Below are 16937 nucleotides of genomic sequence, written 5' to 3' on the forward strand. Positions count from 1 at the left end.
AAGGAGGTGGAGGAGGAGCAGGAGGTGGAGGAGGAGGAACAGGAGGAGAAGGAGGAGGAGGTGGACGAGGAATATGAGGAGCAGGAGGAGAAGGAGGAGGAGGTGGAAGAGGAGCAGGAGGAGAAGGTGGAGGATGAGCGGGAGGTGGAGGAGGAGCATGAGGAGGAGCAGGAGGTGGAAGAAGAGCAGGAGGAGAAGGAGGAGGTGGAGGAGGAGCAGGAGGTGGAGGAGGAGCAGGAGGAGGAGGAGCAGGAGGAGGAGGAGGAGGAGGAGGTGGACGAGGAAGATGAGGAGCAGGAGGAGAAGGAGGAGGAGGTGGAAGAGGAGCAGGAGGAGAAGGAGGAGGAGGAGCAGGAGGTGGAGGAGGGGGTGGAGGAGGAGGTGGAGCAGGAGGTGGAGGAGGAGCAGGAGGAGGAGGAGCAAGAGGAGAAGGAGGAGGAAGTGGAGGAGGAGCGGGAGGAGCAGGAGGAGAAGGAGGAGGAAGTGGAGGAGGAGCGGGAGGAGAAGGAGGAGGAGGTGGAGGAAGAGGAAAAGGAGGAGCAGGAGGAGGAGGTGGAGGAGGAGGAAAAGGAGGACCATTATTAAACAGTAAAAATGTTAAAAAGGTAAATTCATCAACAGTAGAAACCTTCAGAACACGAGTTCTGGTTCATGGATCCTCGCTCTGTGGAGAGTAACCAGGATCACAAGTGGTTGAAGGAACCAGTTTGGTTCTAGTTTCAGTTTGGAGGTTGTTCCAGGCCGACGGGCCAGAGAACCTAAAGCTGGTTCTCCCAGCTCAGTCCCAACACGAGGAACATGGAGAGGAAGAATGTCATTGGAGCGAAGGGAACACTGGCTGTTGGTTCTCTGGAGAAGGAACCAAGCCAAGAGGAGTCCAGTAGATAGGAACCATCCAGTGTGAATCCCTCCTCGCTCTGCCTGGAGCCGCTCAGCTCTGCTTCACTTTTCACGACACCACCGCTCACCAACACCACCGCTCACCAACCCCCAGGCCCAGTGAGACGACACCACCGCTCACCAACCCCCAGGCCCAGTGAGACGACACCACCGCTCACCAACACCACCGCTCACCAACACCACCGCTCACCAACCCCCAGGTCCAGTGAGACGACACCACCGCTCACCAACCCCCAGGTCCAGTGAGACGACACCACCGCTCACCAACACCACCGCTCACCAACCCCCAGGTCCAGTGAGACGACACCACCGCTCACCAACACCACCGCTCACCAACCCCCAGGTCCAGTGAGACGACACCACCGCTCACCAACACCACCACTCACCAACCCCCAGGTCCAGTGAGACGACACCACCGCTCACCAACACCACCGCTCACCAACACCACCGCTCACCAACCCCCAGGTCCAGTGAGACGACACCACCGCTCACCAACACCACCGCTCACCAACCCCCAGGTCCAGTGAGATGACACCACCGCTCACCAACACCACCGCTCACCAACACCACCGCTCACCAACCCCCAGGTCCAGTGAGACGACACCACCGCTCACCAACACCACCGCTCACCAACCCCCAGGCCCAGTGAGACGACACCACCGCTCACCAACCCCCAGGTCCAGTGAGACGACACCACCGCTCACCAACACCACCGCTCACCAACACCACCGCTCACCAACACCACCGCTCACCAACACCACCGCTCACCAACCCCCAGGCCCAGTGAGACGACACCACCGCTCACCAACACCACCGCTCACCAACACCACCGCTCACCAACCCCCAGGTCCAGTGAGACGACACCACCGCTCACCAACACCACCGCTCACCAACCCCCAGGTCCAGTGAGACGACACCACCGCTCACCAACACCACCGCTCACCAACCCCCAGGCCCAGTGAGACGCTGCACTCAGAGACTGCAGACTTTTCAATGAAGCTCTCATATAAAGGACGGCGCCATAATCAATAAGGGGTAAATATGTTGCAGACAGAAGACGGTTGCGAGCACGTAGGGTGAAGCAGGATCTATTACCAAAATAAAATCCAATCTTGATTCCAAGTTTGCGAACTAAAATTGCAACGTGCTCCTTGAAAGAAAGCTGTGGGTCGAGAACAAAACAGAGATACTGATAACGACTGATAACGACTGATAACGACTGATAACGACTGATAACGACTGATAACTACTGATAACGACTGATAACTACTGATAACGACTGATAACGACTGATAACGACTGATAACGACTGATAACGACTGATAACGACTGATAACGACTGATAACGACTGATAACGACTGATAACTACTGATAACGACTGATAACGACTGATAACGACTGATAACTACTGATAACGACTGATAACGACTGATAACGACTGATAACGACTGATAACGACTGATAACTACTGATAACGACTGATAACTACTGATAACGACTGATAACGACTGATAACTACTGATAACGACTGATAACTACTGATAACGACTGATAACTACTGATAACTACTGATACCTACTGATAACGACTGATAACGACTGATAACTACTGATAACGACTGATAACGACTGATAACTACTGATAACTACTGATAACGACTGATAACGACTGATAACTACTGATAACGACTGATAACTACTGATAACGACTGATAACGACTGATAACGACTGATAACGACTGATAACTACTGATAACGACTGATAACTACTGATAACGACTGATAACTACTGATAACGACTGATAACGACTGATAACGACTGATAACGACTGATAACTACTGATAACGACTGATAACTACTGATAACGACTGATAACGACTGATAACTACTGATAACTACTGATAACGACTGATAACTACTGATAACGACTGATAACTACTGATAACTACTGATAACGACTGATAACGACTGATAACTACTGATAACGACTGATAACTACTGATAACGACTGATAACTACTGATAACGACTGATAACGACTGATAATGACTGATAACTACTGATAACGACTGATAACTACTGATAACGACTGATAACTACTGATAATGACTGATAACTACTGATAACGACTGATAACGACTGATAATGACTGATAACTACTGATAACGACTGATAACTACTGATAACTACTGATAACTACTGATAACTACTGATACCTACTGACGGGTTCTATTTGTTTACCCTGAGTGGTGGTGATTACTGGGACACTGTCTGGGAGTTTACCACGACTCCACACCTCCTCTGTGCTGTCATACATCAGTTTCTGCATGAACAATGTAACAACGAGGAAACGGGTGAAAATTTTCCCCAATCAAAACCTGGTTCAACACCAAGACCAGAGCACTACTCCAGGCCAGGGATTCAGCACTCAGATCAGGAGACAGGGAGGCCTACAGGAAGGCTCGAGTGGACCTGAACAGAGGCATTAAGGCTGCTAAAACCAAATACAGAGAGCAGATAGAGGCCAGCTTCAGGGAAAACAACCTCCGCTCCATGTGGAAAGGCATCCAGAACATCACAGACTACAAACGATACAACCCCCCCCCCCCCCCCCCCCCCCGACACTTCTCTCCCAGATCAACTTAACATCTTTTTCTCACGCTTTGAAGAGGACAGCAGACAAGCGGAGGACACACAGCTGATACCATCAGAGCATGACCAGCCCCTGACCATCCAACAACACCAGGTACTGCGAGTCCTGCGAGGCATCGACACCAGCAAAGCACCAGGACCGGATGGTGTACCGGGGAGGGAGCTGAAATCATGTGCCCATCAGCTTGCCGCTGTATTCACCAACATCTTTAACCGTTCGCTGCAGCAAGCCACAGTCCCCACCTGCCTGAAAACTGCCACCATAATCCCTGTGCCCAAATCCTCTGCCATCACAGGGTTGAATGATTATCCGCCTGTGGCCCTAACTCCGGTGATCATGAAATGCATGGAGAGACTAGTGTTGGAACACGTCAAGGCCCATATCCCACCTGGCTTTGACCCACATCAGTTCGCCTACAGGTCCAACAGATCCACAGAAGACGCCATCTCCATCGCCCTCTATAACGCTCTCAGCCACATTGAAAGCCCCAACACTTACATCAGGATGCTGTTTGTGGATTTCAGCTCTGCTTTCAACTCCATCAGCCCCAGCCGACTGATCAACAAGCTGCAGACACTGCAACTTGGAACCTCCCTCTGCCTGTGGATCAAGGACTTCCTGACTAACAGACCCCAGCAGGTCAGGATGGGCACCTCCACATCCTCCACCATCGTCCTCAATACTACTGTTCCCCAGGGCTGTGTTCTGAGTCCAGTCTTGTACACGCTGTACACCCATGACTGTGTCGCCATCCATGACTCAAACACCCTCATCAAATTCGCTGACGACACAACCATTGTTGGACGGGTCAAAAACAATGACGAAACACCGTACAGGCAGGAGGTGGAGCACTGGCAACCTGGTGCAGTGACAATCACCTCAATCTCAACCCCCGGAAGACAAAAGAACTTATCATTGACTTCCGTAAGTCAAGGACCACACCACACTCAGGTCTGAGGATCAATGGGGAAGAAGTAGAGCGGGTCAAAAACTTCAAGTTCCTCGGACTGCACATCTCAGAGGACCTGGGTTGGACCTGGGTTGTGAACACCACCCACATCATTAAAAAGGCCCAGCAGCGGCGCTGAGGAGGAACAAACTCCCTCCACCTCTGCTGAAAAACTTTTATCACTGCTCAATAGAGAGTGTCCTCACCTACGGTTGTACAGTGTGGTACGCCAGCTGCACTGCAAATGAAAGAAAACAACTGCAGCGGGTCATCAAGACTCTCAGTGGATCATTGGATCCCCATTACCACGCCTAGAGGAGATCTACTCGAGCCGGCTCCTCCGACGGGCCACAAAGATCCGAAATGACCCCCGCCCATCCAGGACACATTCTGTTCTCCACCCTCCCCTCTGGAAGACTCAGAGTCATGAGAGCTCCACCAACAGACTGAAGAACAGCTTCTTCCCCATGGCTGTGAAGAGACTGCTGCAGGGATCATGACCCCCCCCCCCCCCCCAAAAAGAACTTGCACTTCAATACCGCACCTTACCAATGACAATTTATTTTATTTAAATGTGAATGTGACCTGCTGCTGCTATTAGTGATGCAACAAACGGAATTTCGTTGTACTTGAACAATGAGAATAAAGCTTCTTAAATCTTAAAGACCATCACGTTTGTTGTCTCTGCGTTCAGGACAAGCTTCCCATTGTGCAGACCAGATTGGACCGGATTAACAGCAGATTGTAAAAACCCAAGCGCCTGAATCAGAGATGAAGAACCACAGTAAATGACAGCATCAGCAGCAGAAAGGTGGGATGATGTGTTTGGTAAATTATTGCATAGATCATTCACATAAATAGAAAATAAAATGGGTCCAAGGACCGAGCCCTGTGGCACACCTTTGGTGACCTCAGAAAATGGACAAATTGAGCGGCTCATTTGAACGGACTGGCGTCTGTTTGACAGGTCGTGGAGTTTGAACTGAAAGAGAGTGAGCCGCAGGGTTAAAAGCCGTTGACAGGTCAATAAAAAGTGTGGTCCATTAATTCATGACATCCAGAGCAGAAATCAAATCATTTAGAACTTTTACAGTGGCTGTGAGCGTGCTGTGCTGCTTTCTAAAAGGATTCCAAACACCATGGCTTTATAAAAACTACTTCATTTGGTCACTGAGCAGTTTTTCTAGCATCGTAGCCACGGTGCTCCGTTTAGAACTCGGTCTGGAACTGTTCAGTTGGGAGGGATTTCCTCCTCTCAGAAGAGGCGGTACAGGCCTCTGTTCCATCCTGCAGGAATCTTGTTGGTACAGAGACTTCCATGAAACATGATGGATAAAGGTTCAGAAATAAAATCAGAAAGAAGGGATCCAACTTCTCTGGACAAGCTGCTGGTGTCCAGATTCAGAAGTCCCCGTGAAGCTCCAGCACTGTGTTGGGCTCATATTAAATGTGGTCTTATTAAGATCATGGCATGGTTCAAGGAATTCAGGGTTCCAGTCTGTACTGGCGGAGACCAAGAGCTCATTAAACAATCCATCATGGACGCTCTATCACTGACAGTTTGTCCTTTTCTGATGAAGTCATCTGGAGCATGTCTGTCCCGGCTCAGTTCGAGGTTTGACACTTTCTGGGATCATTGAAATGTTTGGTCATTTCAGAAAGATAAACTTCAGATGAGGCTTGTTTTATTAAAAAGGTGCGTTTGTTTCTACGCTCTCTAAAATGGAGGGCAGCGTCCCCGTCTTTAAGGACAGTCGCAGTGTCTCTGGCGCGCACCAAGGACAGTTTGGTCCCTGTCCCCTGTGTGTGCACCAGGGTGCACGTTTGTTAATGAGCCTAATGAACTCATCAGAAACGTTTTGCCATGAAACTTCTATGTCCTCAAGAAGAGACTCTGGACCAGTTGATACGAGACAAACCACGAAGAAAAGCTTGATCAGTGAAGAGCTTCATTTTTCTTCTCCTCAATATTCGAGGTTCAGTTTTTGGCAACTTCACATTTCTAGTTGCAGCAGCAACACAGTGATCGATCGGGTCGCTTGTGGAAAGGCCGGGGTATTTCTGAGGAGCATTAGTTAAAAGGAGATCAGTTAAAGATAATCTGTTGGGTTGATGAATGCTGGGCCGAGTGGTTCTGTGGGCTCATGGGACCAGATGTAGGGTCACAAACAGACTTCAGGTTGCCTGAGGAAGAGGTGGGATAGGAGGGGAGGAGGGGGAGGGGGAGGGGGAGGGGGAGGGGGAGGGGGGATTCTATTCAGCCAGAGGAACCTGATCTGTGTTTGTTTCACTCTCTCTTTACTCCATGACGACGAGCAGCTGGACCATGAATCCTTCATTAGATGGTCACTGAAGAGAAGAGAAGTAAAGAGATCAGCTCACTCTGTCTCTGTCTCTGTCTCTGTCTCTGTCTCTCTGTCTCTGTCTCTGTCTCTGTCTCTGTCTCTGTCTCTGTCTCTGTCTCTCTGTCTCTGTCTCTGTCTCTGTCTCTGTCTCTGTCACTCTGTCACTCTGTCACTCTGTCTCTCTGTCTCTGTCTCTGTCTCTCTGTCTCTGTCTCTGTCTCTGTCTCTCTGTCTCTGTCTCTGTCTCTGTCTCTGTCACTCTGTCTCTCTGTCTCTCTGTCTCTGTCACTCTGTCTCTGTCTCTGTCTCTGTCTCTCTCACTGTCTCTCTCTCTCACTGTCTCTCTCTCTCTCTCTCTCTCTCTCTCTCTCTCTCTCTCTCTCTCTCTCTGTCTCACTCTCTCTGTCTTACTTTCACTATATCTCTCTCTCTCACTCTCACTATCTCTCTCTCTCACTCTCTGTCTCACTCTCACTATCTCTCTCTCTCACTCTCTGTCTCACTCTCACTATATCTCTGTCTCACTCTCGCTCTGAGGAACTGTGATCTCCTGCACTCATCTCAGGATTGTGAAGGAGGAGGTGATGCCAGACCTGGAGCCTCTGACCTTCTCCTCCCGAGAGGGAGCGAGTGAATCAGGTGAGCTGCTCCTGTAATCCAGATTAACTAATCCAGATTAACTGCTCCTGTAATCCAGATTAATTAATCCATAATAATAATAATGATAATAATGGCTTGGATTTATATAGCGCTTTCTTCACGCCGACTCAGCGCTTGTCCAGAGACCATGATTCATTCACACCAGTCCCACCAGTGATGCTAAACTACGTTGTAGCTACAGCTACCCTGGGGCTGCTGACGGAGGTCTGGCTGCCATTTTCAATCGCCAACCCTCGGGAGGACTAACTGCTCCTGTCATCCATATTAACTAATCCAGATTAACTGCTCCTGTAATCCAGATGAACTAACCCAGATTAACTGATCCAGTATTCCAGATTAACTCTGATCCTGGTATCCAGAATGACTCTGCTCCTGTAACCCAGATTGACTATGTTCCTGTAATCCAGATTAACATAACCCAGATTAACTCTGCTCCTGTAACCCAGATTAACTAATCCAGATTAACTCTGCACCTGTAACCCAGATTAACTAATCCAGATTAACTCTGCTCCTGTAATCCAGTTTAACTAATCCAGATTAAAACCGCCAGATTAAAGTTTTCTAATCCTCATCAACCCAGTTAGGATGTTAATCCAGTAGACCAGTAGACCAGTAGACCGGGGACTTAGTGACCAACAAATTTAGCTGACTGATCTTTGAACTGGTCTTCAGATTACATGATGCTAGAACAAGAAACATCTGAGTGACAGGAAGCAGCAGTCGGGGACTGGAGGTTGAAGGTCACAGACAGGTGGACTGGTCAAATTTGATGGTTAGTGTTCTGTCATGCTGATGGTTCTGCCGATCCAGTAAAGACCTCGGTTGTGGTGATGGTTCTGCTGGTCCAGTAAAGACCCGGGTTGTTTCCAGAAGGAGCTGTAGTCCAAGTCTGCTCAGGCCGTCGTCACCCTCGGGTTCTGGTGTTCAGCCCGTCGACCAGCTTGAGTTCTGCTGTTCATCATATCCTGGAGACCAGGAAGAAGGTCCAGGTCTGGGCCCAGCAGGTCAGTCTGTCAGAACCACCAGGGGGCCTCTTGATGGGGGTCAGGGTGTGGAACAAAACCACCAGGGGGGGTACTGATGGAGGTCAGGGTCTGGACCCAAACCACCAGAGGGCCTCCTGATGGGGGTCAGTGTTTGGACCAAGCCATGTCTCTGCCTCTCTTCCACAGCTGGACCAAGACCAGGACCAGGACCAGGAGCAGGAGCAGGAGCAGGAGCAGGAGCAGCAGACCAGGTGAAGAGTTGGATCCACTGAGTTTGTATTCAGTTCCGAGTGAAACGTGACGAGTTCCTCTGGTTCCCAACAGGCTCCGCCTCCACGACTCCGCCGGCGAATCCACAGAGTCGGTGCAGCTGTCGGTCGACGGCGTCGCCATCACGGCGAGAGGTAGGAAGCTTCCACCTTCGTTTCCAGTCAAAACACATCGACTCAGTGGTTTTGTTTTAGAAAATTATCACGTTTCCACGCCAACGTTCTGAAAATGATGTCCGTTTCCATGGAAACGACAGAAATGCAGAAAACGATGAAGTTTCCATGTTGACTTGCTATTTTTCACCAGCTTGGTGATGACATCATCATGAGGTCAGCAGGTTGCCATGGAAACCGGGCCCTAGTGAATCTGAAGAAGAGGACGAGAGGAATGAGATCATTTAGCGAGATAATTAGATACCACAATTTTAAATTTAGGGTCGTTCTAAACTTTCAAACTCCCGTCAGTGACCCCGGCTCAGGGACCTCGGATCGACATTCTCCTACAACTCCCTCTTTCACCCTGGGATTCAGCAGCTTGCCAAAACATTCAAACTGAAACTCGACTTTTCATTCACATTAAAATCTGGTCTTTCTTTTGAATCCATAAAAAAACTCTTTCTGTGCTGCATTAGAGTGAGTTTCTGTGTATTCAGACCTTCTCTGGTAGTCTACAGTCCCTGGATACAGCCTGTCATGGAGCTCTGAGGTTCATCACACACTGACACGTTATTGTCTGTGGTAGACTCATGTTGGATGGTCTTTATAGACTCATGTTGGATGGTCTATATTGACTCATGTTGGATGGTCTTTATAGACTCATGTTGGATGGTCTATATTGACTCATGTTGGATGGTCTTTATAGACTCAACATGGATGGTCTATATTGACTCATGTTGGATGGTCTTTATAGACTTATGTTAGATGGTCTTTATAGACTCATGTTGGATGGTCTTTATAGACTCATGTTTGATGGTCTATATTGACTCATGTTGGATGGTCTTTATAGACTCATGTTGGATGGTCTTTATAGACTCACGTTAGATGGTCTATATTGACGCATGGTCTTTATAGACTCATGTTGGATGGTCTTTATAGACTCATGTTGGATGGTCTTTATAGACTCATGTTGAATGGTCTTTATAGACTCATGTTTGATGGTCTATATTGACGCATGGTCTTTATAGACTCATGTTGGATGGTCTTTATAGACTCATGTTGGATGGTCTATATTGACTCATGTTGGATGGTCTTTATAGACTCATGTTAGATGGTCTTTATAGACTCATGTTGGATGGTCTTTATAGACTCATGTTTGATGGTCTATATTCACTCATGGTCTTTATAGACTCATGTTGGATGGTCTATATTGACTCATGGTCTTTATAGACTCATGTTAGATGGTCTATATTGACTCATGTTGGATGGTCTTTATAGACTCATGTTAGATGGTCTTTATAGACTCATGTTGGATGGTCTTTATAGACTCATGTTTGATGGTCTATATTGACTCATGTTTGATTGTCTTTATAGACTCATGTTGGATGGTCTATATTGACTCATGGTCTTTATAGATGCATGTTGGATGGTCTTTATAGACTCATGTTGGATGGTCTATATTGACTCATGGTCTATATCGACTCATGTTGGATGGTCTTTATAGACTCATGTTGGATGGTCTATATTGACTCATAGTCTTTATAGACGCATGTTGGATGGTCTTTATAGACTCATGTTGGATTGTCTTTATAAACTCATGTTGGGTGGTCTTTATAGACTCATGGTCTTTATAGACTCATGTTGGATGGTCTTTATAGACTCATGTTGGATGGTCTATATTGACTCATGGTCTATATTGACTCATGTTGGATGGTCTTTATAGACTCATGTTGGATGGTCTATATTGACTCATAGTCTTTATAGACTCATGTTGGATGATCTTTATAGACTCATGTTGGATGGTCTATATTGACTCATCGTCTTTATAGACTCATGTTAGATGGTCTATATTGACTCATGGTCTTTATAGACTCATGTTGGATGGTCTTTATAAACTCATGTTGGATGGTCTTTATAGACTCATGTTGGATGGTCTTTATAGACTCATGGTCTTTATAAACTCATCTTGGATGGTCTTTATAGACTCATGGTCTTTATAAACTCATGTTGGATGGTCTTTATAGACTCATGTTGGATGGTCTTTATAGACTCATGGTCTTTATAGACGCATGTTGGAGGGTCTTTATAGACTCATGGTCTTTATAAACTCATGTTGGATGGTCTTTATAGACTCATGGTCTTTATAAACTCATGTTGGATGGTCTTTATAAACTCATGTTGGATGGTCTTTATAGACTCATGGTCTTTATAAACTCATGTTGGATGGTCTTTATAGACTCATGGTCTTTATAGACACATGTTGGATGGTCTATATTGACTCATGGTCTATATTGACTCATGTTGGATGGTCTTTATAGACTCATGTTGGATGGTCTATATTGACTCATAGTCTTTATAGACTCATGTTGGATGATCTTTATAGACTCATGTTGGATGGTCTATATTGACTCATCGTCTTTATAGACTCATGTTAGATGGTCTATATTGACTCATGGTCTTTATAGACTCATGTTGGATGGTCTTTATAAACTCATGTTGGATGGTCTATATTGACTCATGGTCTATATTGACTCATGTTGGATGGTCTATATTGACTCATAGTCTTTATAGACTCATGTTGGATGATCTTTATAGACTCATGTTGGATGGTCTATATTGACTCATCGTCTTTATAGACTCATGTTAGATGGTCTATATTGACTCATGGTCTTTATAGACTCATGTTGGATGGTCTTTATAAACTCATGTTGGATGGTCTTTATAGACTCATGTTCTTTATAAACTCATGTTGGATGGTCTTTATAGACTCATGGTCTTTATAAACTCATGTTGGATGGTCTTTATATACTCATGGTCTTTATAAACTCATGTTGGATGGTCTTTATAGACTCATGGTCTTTATAAACTCATGTTGGATGGTCTTTATAGACTCATGGTCTTTATAAACTCATGTTGGATGGTCTTTATAGACTCATGTTGGATGGTCTTTATAGACTCATGGTCTTTATAGACGCATGTTGGATGGTCTTTATAGACTCATGGTCTTTATAAACTCATGTTGGATGGTCTTTATAGACTCATGGTCTTTATAGACGCATGTTGGATGGTCTTTATAGACTCATGGTCTTTATAGACTCATGTTGGATGGTCTTTATAAACTCATGTTGGATGGTCTTTATAGACTCATGGTCTTTATAAACTCATGTTGGATGGTCTTTTTAAACTCATGTTGGATGGTCTTTATAGACACATGTTGGATGGTCTTTATAAACTCATGTTGGATGGTCTTTATAGACTCATGGTCTTTATAAACTCATGTTGGAGGGTCTTTATAAACTCATGTTGGATGGTCTTTATAGACTCATGGTCTTTATAGACGCATGTTGGATGGTCTATATAGACTCATGGTCTTTATAAATTCATGTTGGATGGTCTTTATAGACTCATGGTCTTTATAGACGCATGTTGGAGGGTCTTTATAGACTCATGGTCTTTATAAACTCATGTTGGATGGTCTTTATAGACTCATGGTCTTTATAGACGCATGTTGGATGGTCTTTATAGACTCATGGTCTTTATAAACTCATGTTGGATGGTCTTTATAGACTCATGGTCTTTATAAACTCATGTTGGATGGTCTTTATAGACTCATGGTCTTTATAGACACATGTTGGATGGTCTATATTGACTCATGCTGAATCTGACCTCCGAGCCACCAACATGTCTGAGCTGAACTTCTGCCTGTTGTCTGTGTTCATGAAGTCAGTGTGATGCTCCGCCCTCTTTCAGAAGACTCTCCATCATGGCCTCTCCTGAGGAAGATGAACGACGTCCTTGAAGAAGTGGTTCACCTGGTTGAGCGTCTGGAGTCCGATCGGCAGTTCGCTCTGGAAGCTCTCGGCAAAGAGAGACGCAGGAAACAATTCCTGGAGAGTAAACTGGACAATGTGGCACAGCGGAGATGCAGAGAGCACGCCACTGCAGTACAGACAGGTGGGGAGGGTCTGTGGTTTGATTCCACTGCAGTACAGACAGGTGGGGAGGGTCTGTGGTTTGATTCCACTGCAGTACAGACAGGTGGGGAGGGTCAGTGGTTAGATTTCAACACAGTACAGACAGGTGGAGAGGGTCAGTGGTTTGATTCCACTGCAGTACAGACAGGTGGAGAGGGTCAGTGGTTAGATTTCAACACAGTACAGACAGGTGGAGAGGGTCAGTGGTTTGATTCCACTGCAGTACAGACAGGTGGGGAGGGTCAGTGGTTTGATTTCAACACAGTACAGACAGGTGGGGAGGGTCAGTGGTTTGGTTCCACTGCAGTACAGACAGGTTGGGAGGGTCAGTATTTTATGCGGCTGATGTACTTCCTGTTTGTAGGACGCCACGCTGCCCTCCAGGAGATCAGTCACCTGAAAACTGAGCTGAAACTCCAGAGAGAGAAAGTCCTCAACGTCCAGGAGAAATGGAGGGACGCTGAGATGCTGAGCCAGCTCGTATGCAAAGACATCAGCTGTGCCCAATACCAGATTCCCACCGTGACTGGACGGTTGGAGGTGGAGCGAGGAGAACTACGTCAGGTCCAGATGGCCACAGCTGAGGTGAGAGCTCCGTCAGTTCTTCTCCTGGCACTGAGACACTGAGAGACTTTGTCAAGTTTTCAACTGGATGACAGGTAATAAATGTAATAAATATTAATAATAATGTAAATAATGTTAAAACATGTTGATATATTTATTATCTGTCACCCAGTTTGTGACACATGGTTGTCAAGAAAATCCACTGAGATCAGCCTGACTTCAGAATGAGATCAACAGAGATCAGACTGAGATGAGCCGGAGATCAAAGGAGATCAACAGAGATCAGACTGAGATCAGAGTGAGATCAGACTGAGATCAACAGAGATCAGACAGAGATCAGACTGAGATCAGAGTGAGATCAACAGAGATCAGACAGAGATCAGACATAGATCAAAGGAGATCAACAGAGATCAGACTGAGCTCAAAGGAGATCAGACAGAGATCAGACAGAGATCAACAGAGATCAGACTGAGATTAACAGAGATCAGACTGAGATCAAAAGAGATCAGACTGAGATCAACAGAGATCAGACAGAGATTAACAGAGATCAGACTGAGATCAACTGAGATCAGACAGAGATCAGACTGAGATCAGAGTGAGATCAACAGAGATCAGACAGAGATCAGACATAGATCAAAGGAGATCAACCGAGATCAGACTGAGCTCAAAGGAGATCAGACAGAGATCAACAGAGATCAGACTGAGATTAACAGAGATCAGACTGAGATCAACAGAGATCAGACAGAGATTAACAGAGATCAGACTGAGATCAACTGAGATCAGACAGAGATCAGACTGAGATCAGAGTGAGATCAACAGAGATCAGACAGAGATCAGACATAGATCAAAGGAGATCAACCGAGATCAGACTGAGCTCAAAGGAGATCAGACAGAGATCAACAGAGATCAGACTGAGATTAACAGAGATCAGACTGAGATCAACAGAGATCAGACTGAGATTAACAGAGATCAGACTGAGATTAACAGAGATCAGACTGAGATCATGCACCAACAAACAAGTTACAGTCCAGCCGTGATTTCAGGACAACCAGTCGCCTGTATCTTCCTTCACTGTTCAGATTTTAATGAGGTGAATCCGGTAAACACAGTGTTGCCACAATTACCTAGAAAAAGTGATCAGATTGCTGATTACTAGTGACTCCTTTAAAAAGTAACTTAGTTACTTTACTGATTACTTGTTTTCAAAAGTAACTAAGTTCGATTATGAGTAACTTTTTAGATACTTTCACTGACTTTCACTGCCTGGCCTCCAGCTGATACATATTTAATCTTTGGCCTTTGTTCTTTGCTGTATTTATATCTGACTCATGGTTTTATTATCAGATTTGTACTATTACTGGTATTTATTTACCTGGACATGTAGCTGTAGTCTGTTGTTGCATTATTTATCTATTTATTTATTTGCACTACCTGCTCTATGCGACCTTTTAACCCTAATTAACAGGTCACCGGGTCCCTGGGTAGACATAGGCCAACTCCACTGTCTGGTAATGCAGCTTGTGAAAATCCCTGGACTTAACTTTGATGGTGTACACAACCAACGCTTTCTAGCAATGGGCAGCTCAGTGTAGTGGAAGGTAGCCGGTTCAATTCCCATCAGTCCACTTGTCAGAGTACTGCAGTGTGAATAAGACTCACTGCGGAGCTTTAGCAGCTATGAAAGGAGAAGTAAAATGCATTCACCACTGTGGGTATATTTCTGTATTTCTAACAGTTTTTCTACACTGTTTATAATGCTATGATGGCCTGGCAGGATGCAGCAGGTTGGGATTACTCTGATCAAAGATTAAAGTGAGTAACGTTCAGTCTCATTCGTCAATCTTCACCAAATCCTCATTTCAGGCTGAAGCTGTTTACCAGGAAACACAGAGAGACGTCACGTGTGCTGAGGAGAAGCTGAGGGAGATGAAGGTGGACGCAAACAAAGAAACGTCGTCGTCACACAGAATCCTGTCGGCCAAGAAGAGTCATCACGCAACGAAACTGTGAGTACCAGAGCAACACATCAATAACACAACCAGTTCATCAACAACACAACCAGTTCATCAACAACACAACCAGTTCATCAACATGCAACCAGTTCATCAATAACACAACCAGTTCATCAACATTCAATTCAATTCAATTCAATTCAATTCAGTTTTATTTGTAAAGCGCTAAATCACATCAACAAACATCTCAAAGCGCTCTTACAATGATAGAGAACAACAGAACCCAACTAAACCCTTCCAAAGCAGCAGGTGTAACAAGCAACAGTGGCCAGGAAAAACTCCCTCGCATGGAGAGAAGTTCAAGAAGTCCCTCTTCAGGAAGAAACCGTGGGGCGGAGCCTAGACTCTGGAAGGACGGCCATCCGCCTTGACCGGTTGGGGGGAGAAGTACATGGGATAGGACAGGGAGAGAGAGGAAAAGAAGAGGGAGAGAGAGAGGAATAGAAGAGGGGGAGAGAGAGAGGAATAGAAGAGGGAGAGAGAGGAATAGAAGAGGGAGAGAGAGAGGAATAGAAGAGGGAGAGAGAGAGAGAGAGAGAGAGAGAGAGGCAGACAGGCCAGATAAGTACAAATACTAAGAAAAGTCTATGATGAGCGTTGGTCTGATGATGAACCAATCTCAGTCTGGAGTTTAAGGGCCGTGCCGTTGCGGTGGGGTCCCGGTGCTGTGGGGGGGTCCCGGTGCTGTGGGGGGGTCCCGGTGCTGTGGGGGGGTCCTGGTGCTGTGGGGGGGTCCCGGTGCTGTGGGGGGGTCGGGTAGTAGGACCGTGGTAACTCCACTCTGGGAGTCTTGGGTCTGATCCCCTGGATCCTGCTCCCCTCCTGTCAGGATCTGGTGGCTCCAGTAATGTTGTTACACAGAGAGAAAGAAAGAAAGACAAGAAACAGAAGCTCCAAATGTAGAGTTCCTCCCTTTAACGGGAGAGAGGAAATCCCCTCAGCAGTCTAGGCCTAGAGCAGCTCAACTTAGTGCTCCTATTCTATTCCTAATGAGAAGCTCTATCAAAGAGGAAGCTTTTTAGTCTCCTCTTAAATAAACTAATGGTGTGGGCCCTTCGGACCGAGGCTGCTAGTTGATTCCAGAGTAAAGGAGCCATATGGCTGAAACTCCTGCCTCCTCTTTTACTTTGAAGGACTTTAGGGATTACCAACAGTCCTGCATCCTCAGAGCCAAGGGCTCGTGGAGGGTGAGACCCTTCTAGAAGTTTCTCCATATAGGACGGAGCCTGGTGATGAAGAGTTTTAGATGTGATCAGAAGGATGTTGAATTCTATTCTAGATTTGATGTGAAGCCAGTGTAAGGATGCTAAGACTGGGGAGATGTGCTCTCTTCTTCCAGTTCTGGTTAGTAAACCTGCAGCAGCGTTCTGCTCTAGCTGGAAGATCCTAACAGAGGAGTTTGGACATCCTGACATTAGGGAGTTACAATCATCTCATCTTGAAGTCACAAAGGCAGGAAGCATTTGTTC

General features: G+C 46.1%; 1 protein-coding gene across 1 annotated transcript in view; it reads right to left on the reverse strand.

Moving 5' to 3' along the window:
* tpx2 (TPX2 microtubule nucleation factor) overlaps positions 1-16937 on the reverse strand; it is a 475192-nt gene that overhangs the window by 197376 nt on the left and 260879 nt on the right. The window lies entirely within an intron of this gene.

The sequence above is a fragment of the Lipophrys pholis genome (genome assembly GCF_963383615.2).
Source record: "Lipophrys pholis genome assembly, chromosome: 8".
Lineage (NCBI taxonomy): Eukaryota > Metazoa > Chordata > Actinopteri > Blenniiformes > Blenniidae > Lipophrys > Lipophrys pholis.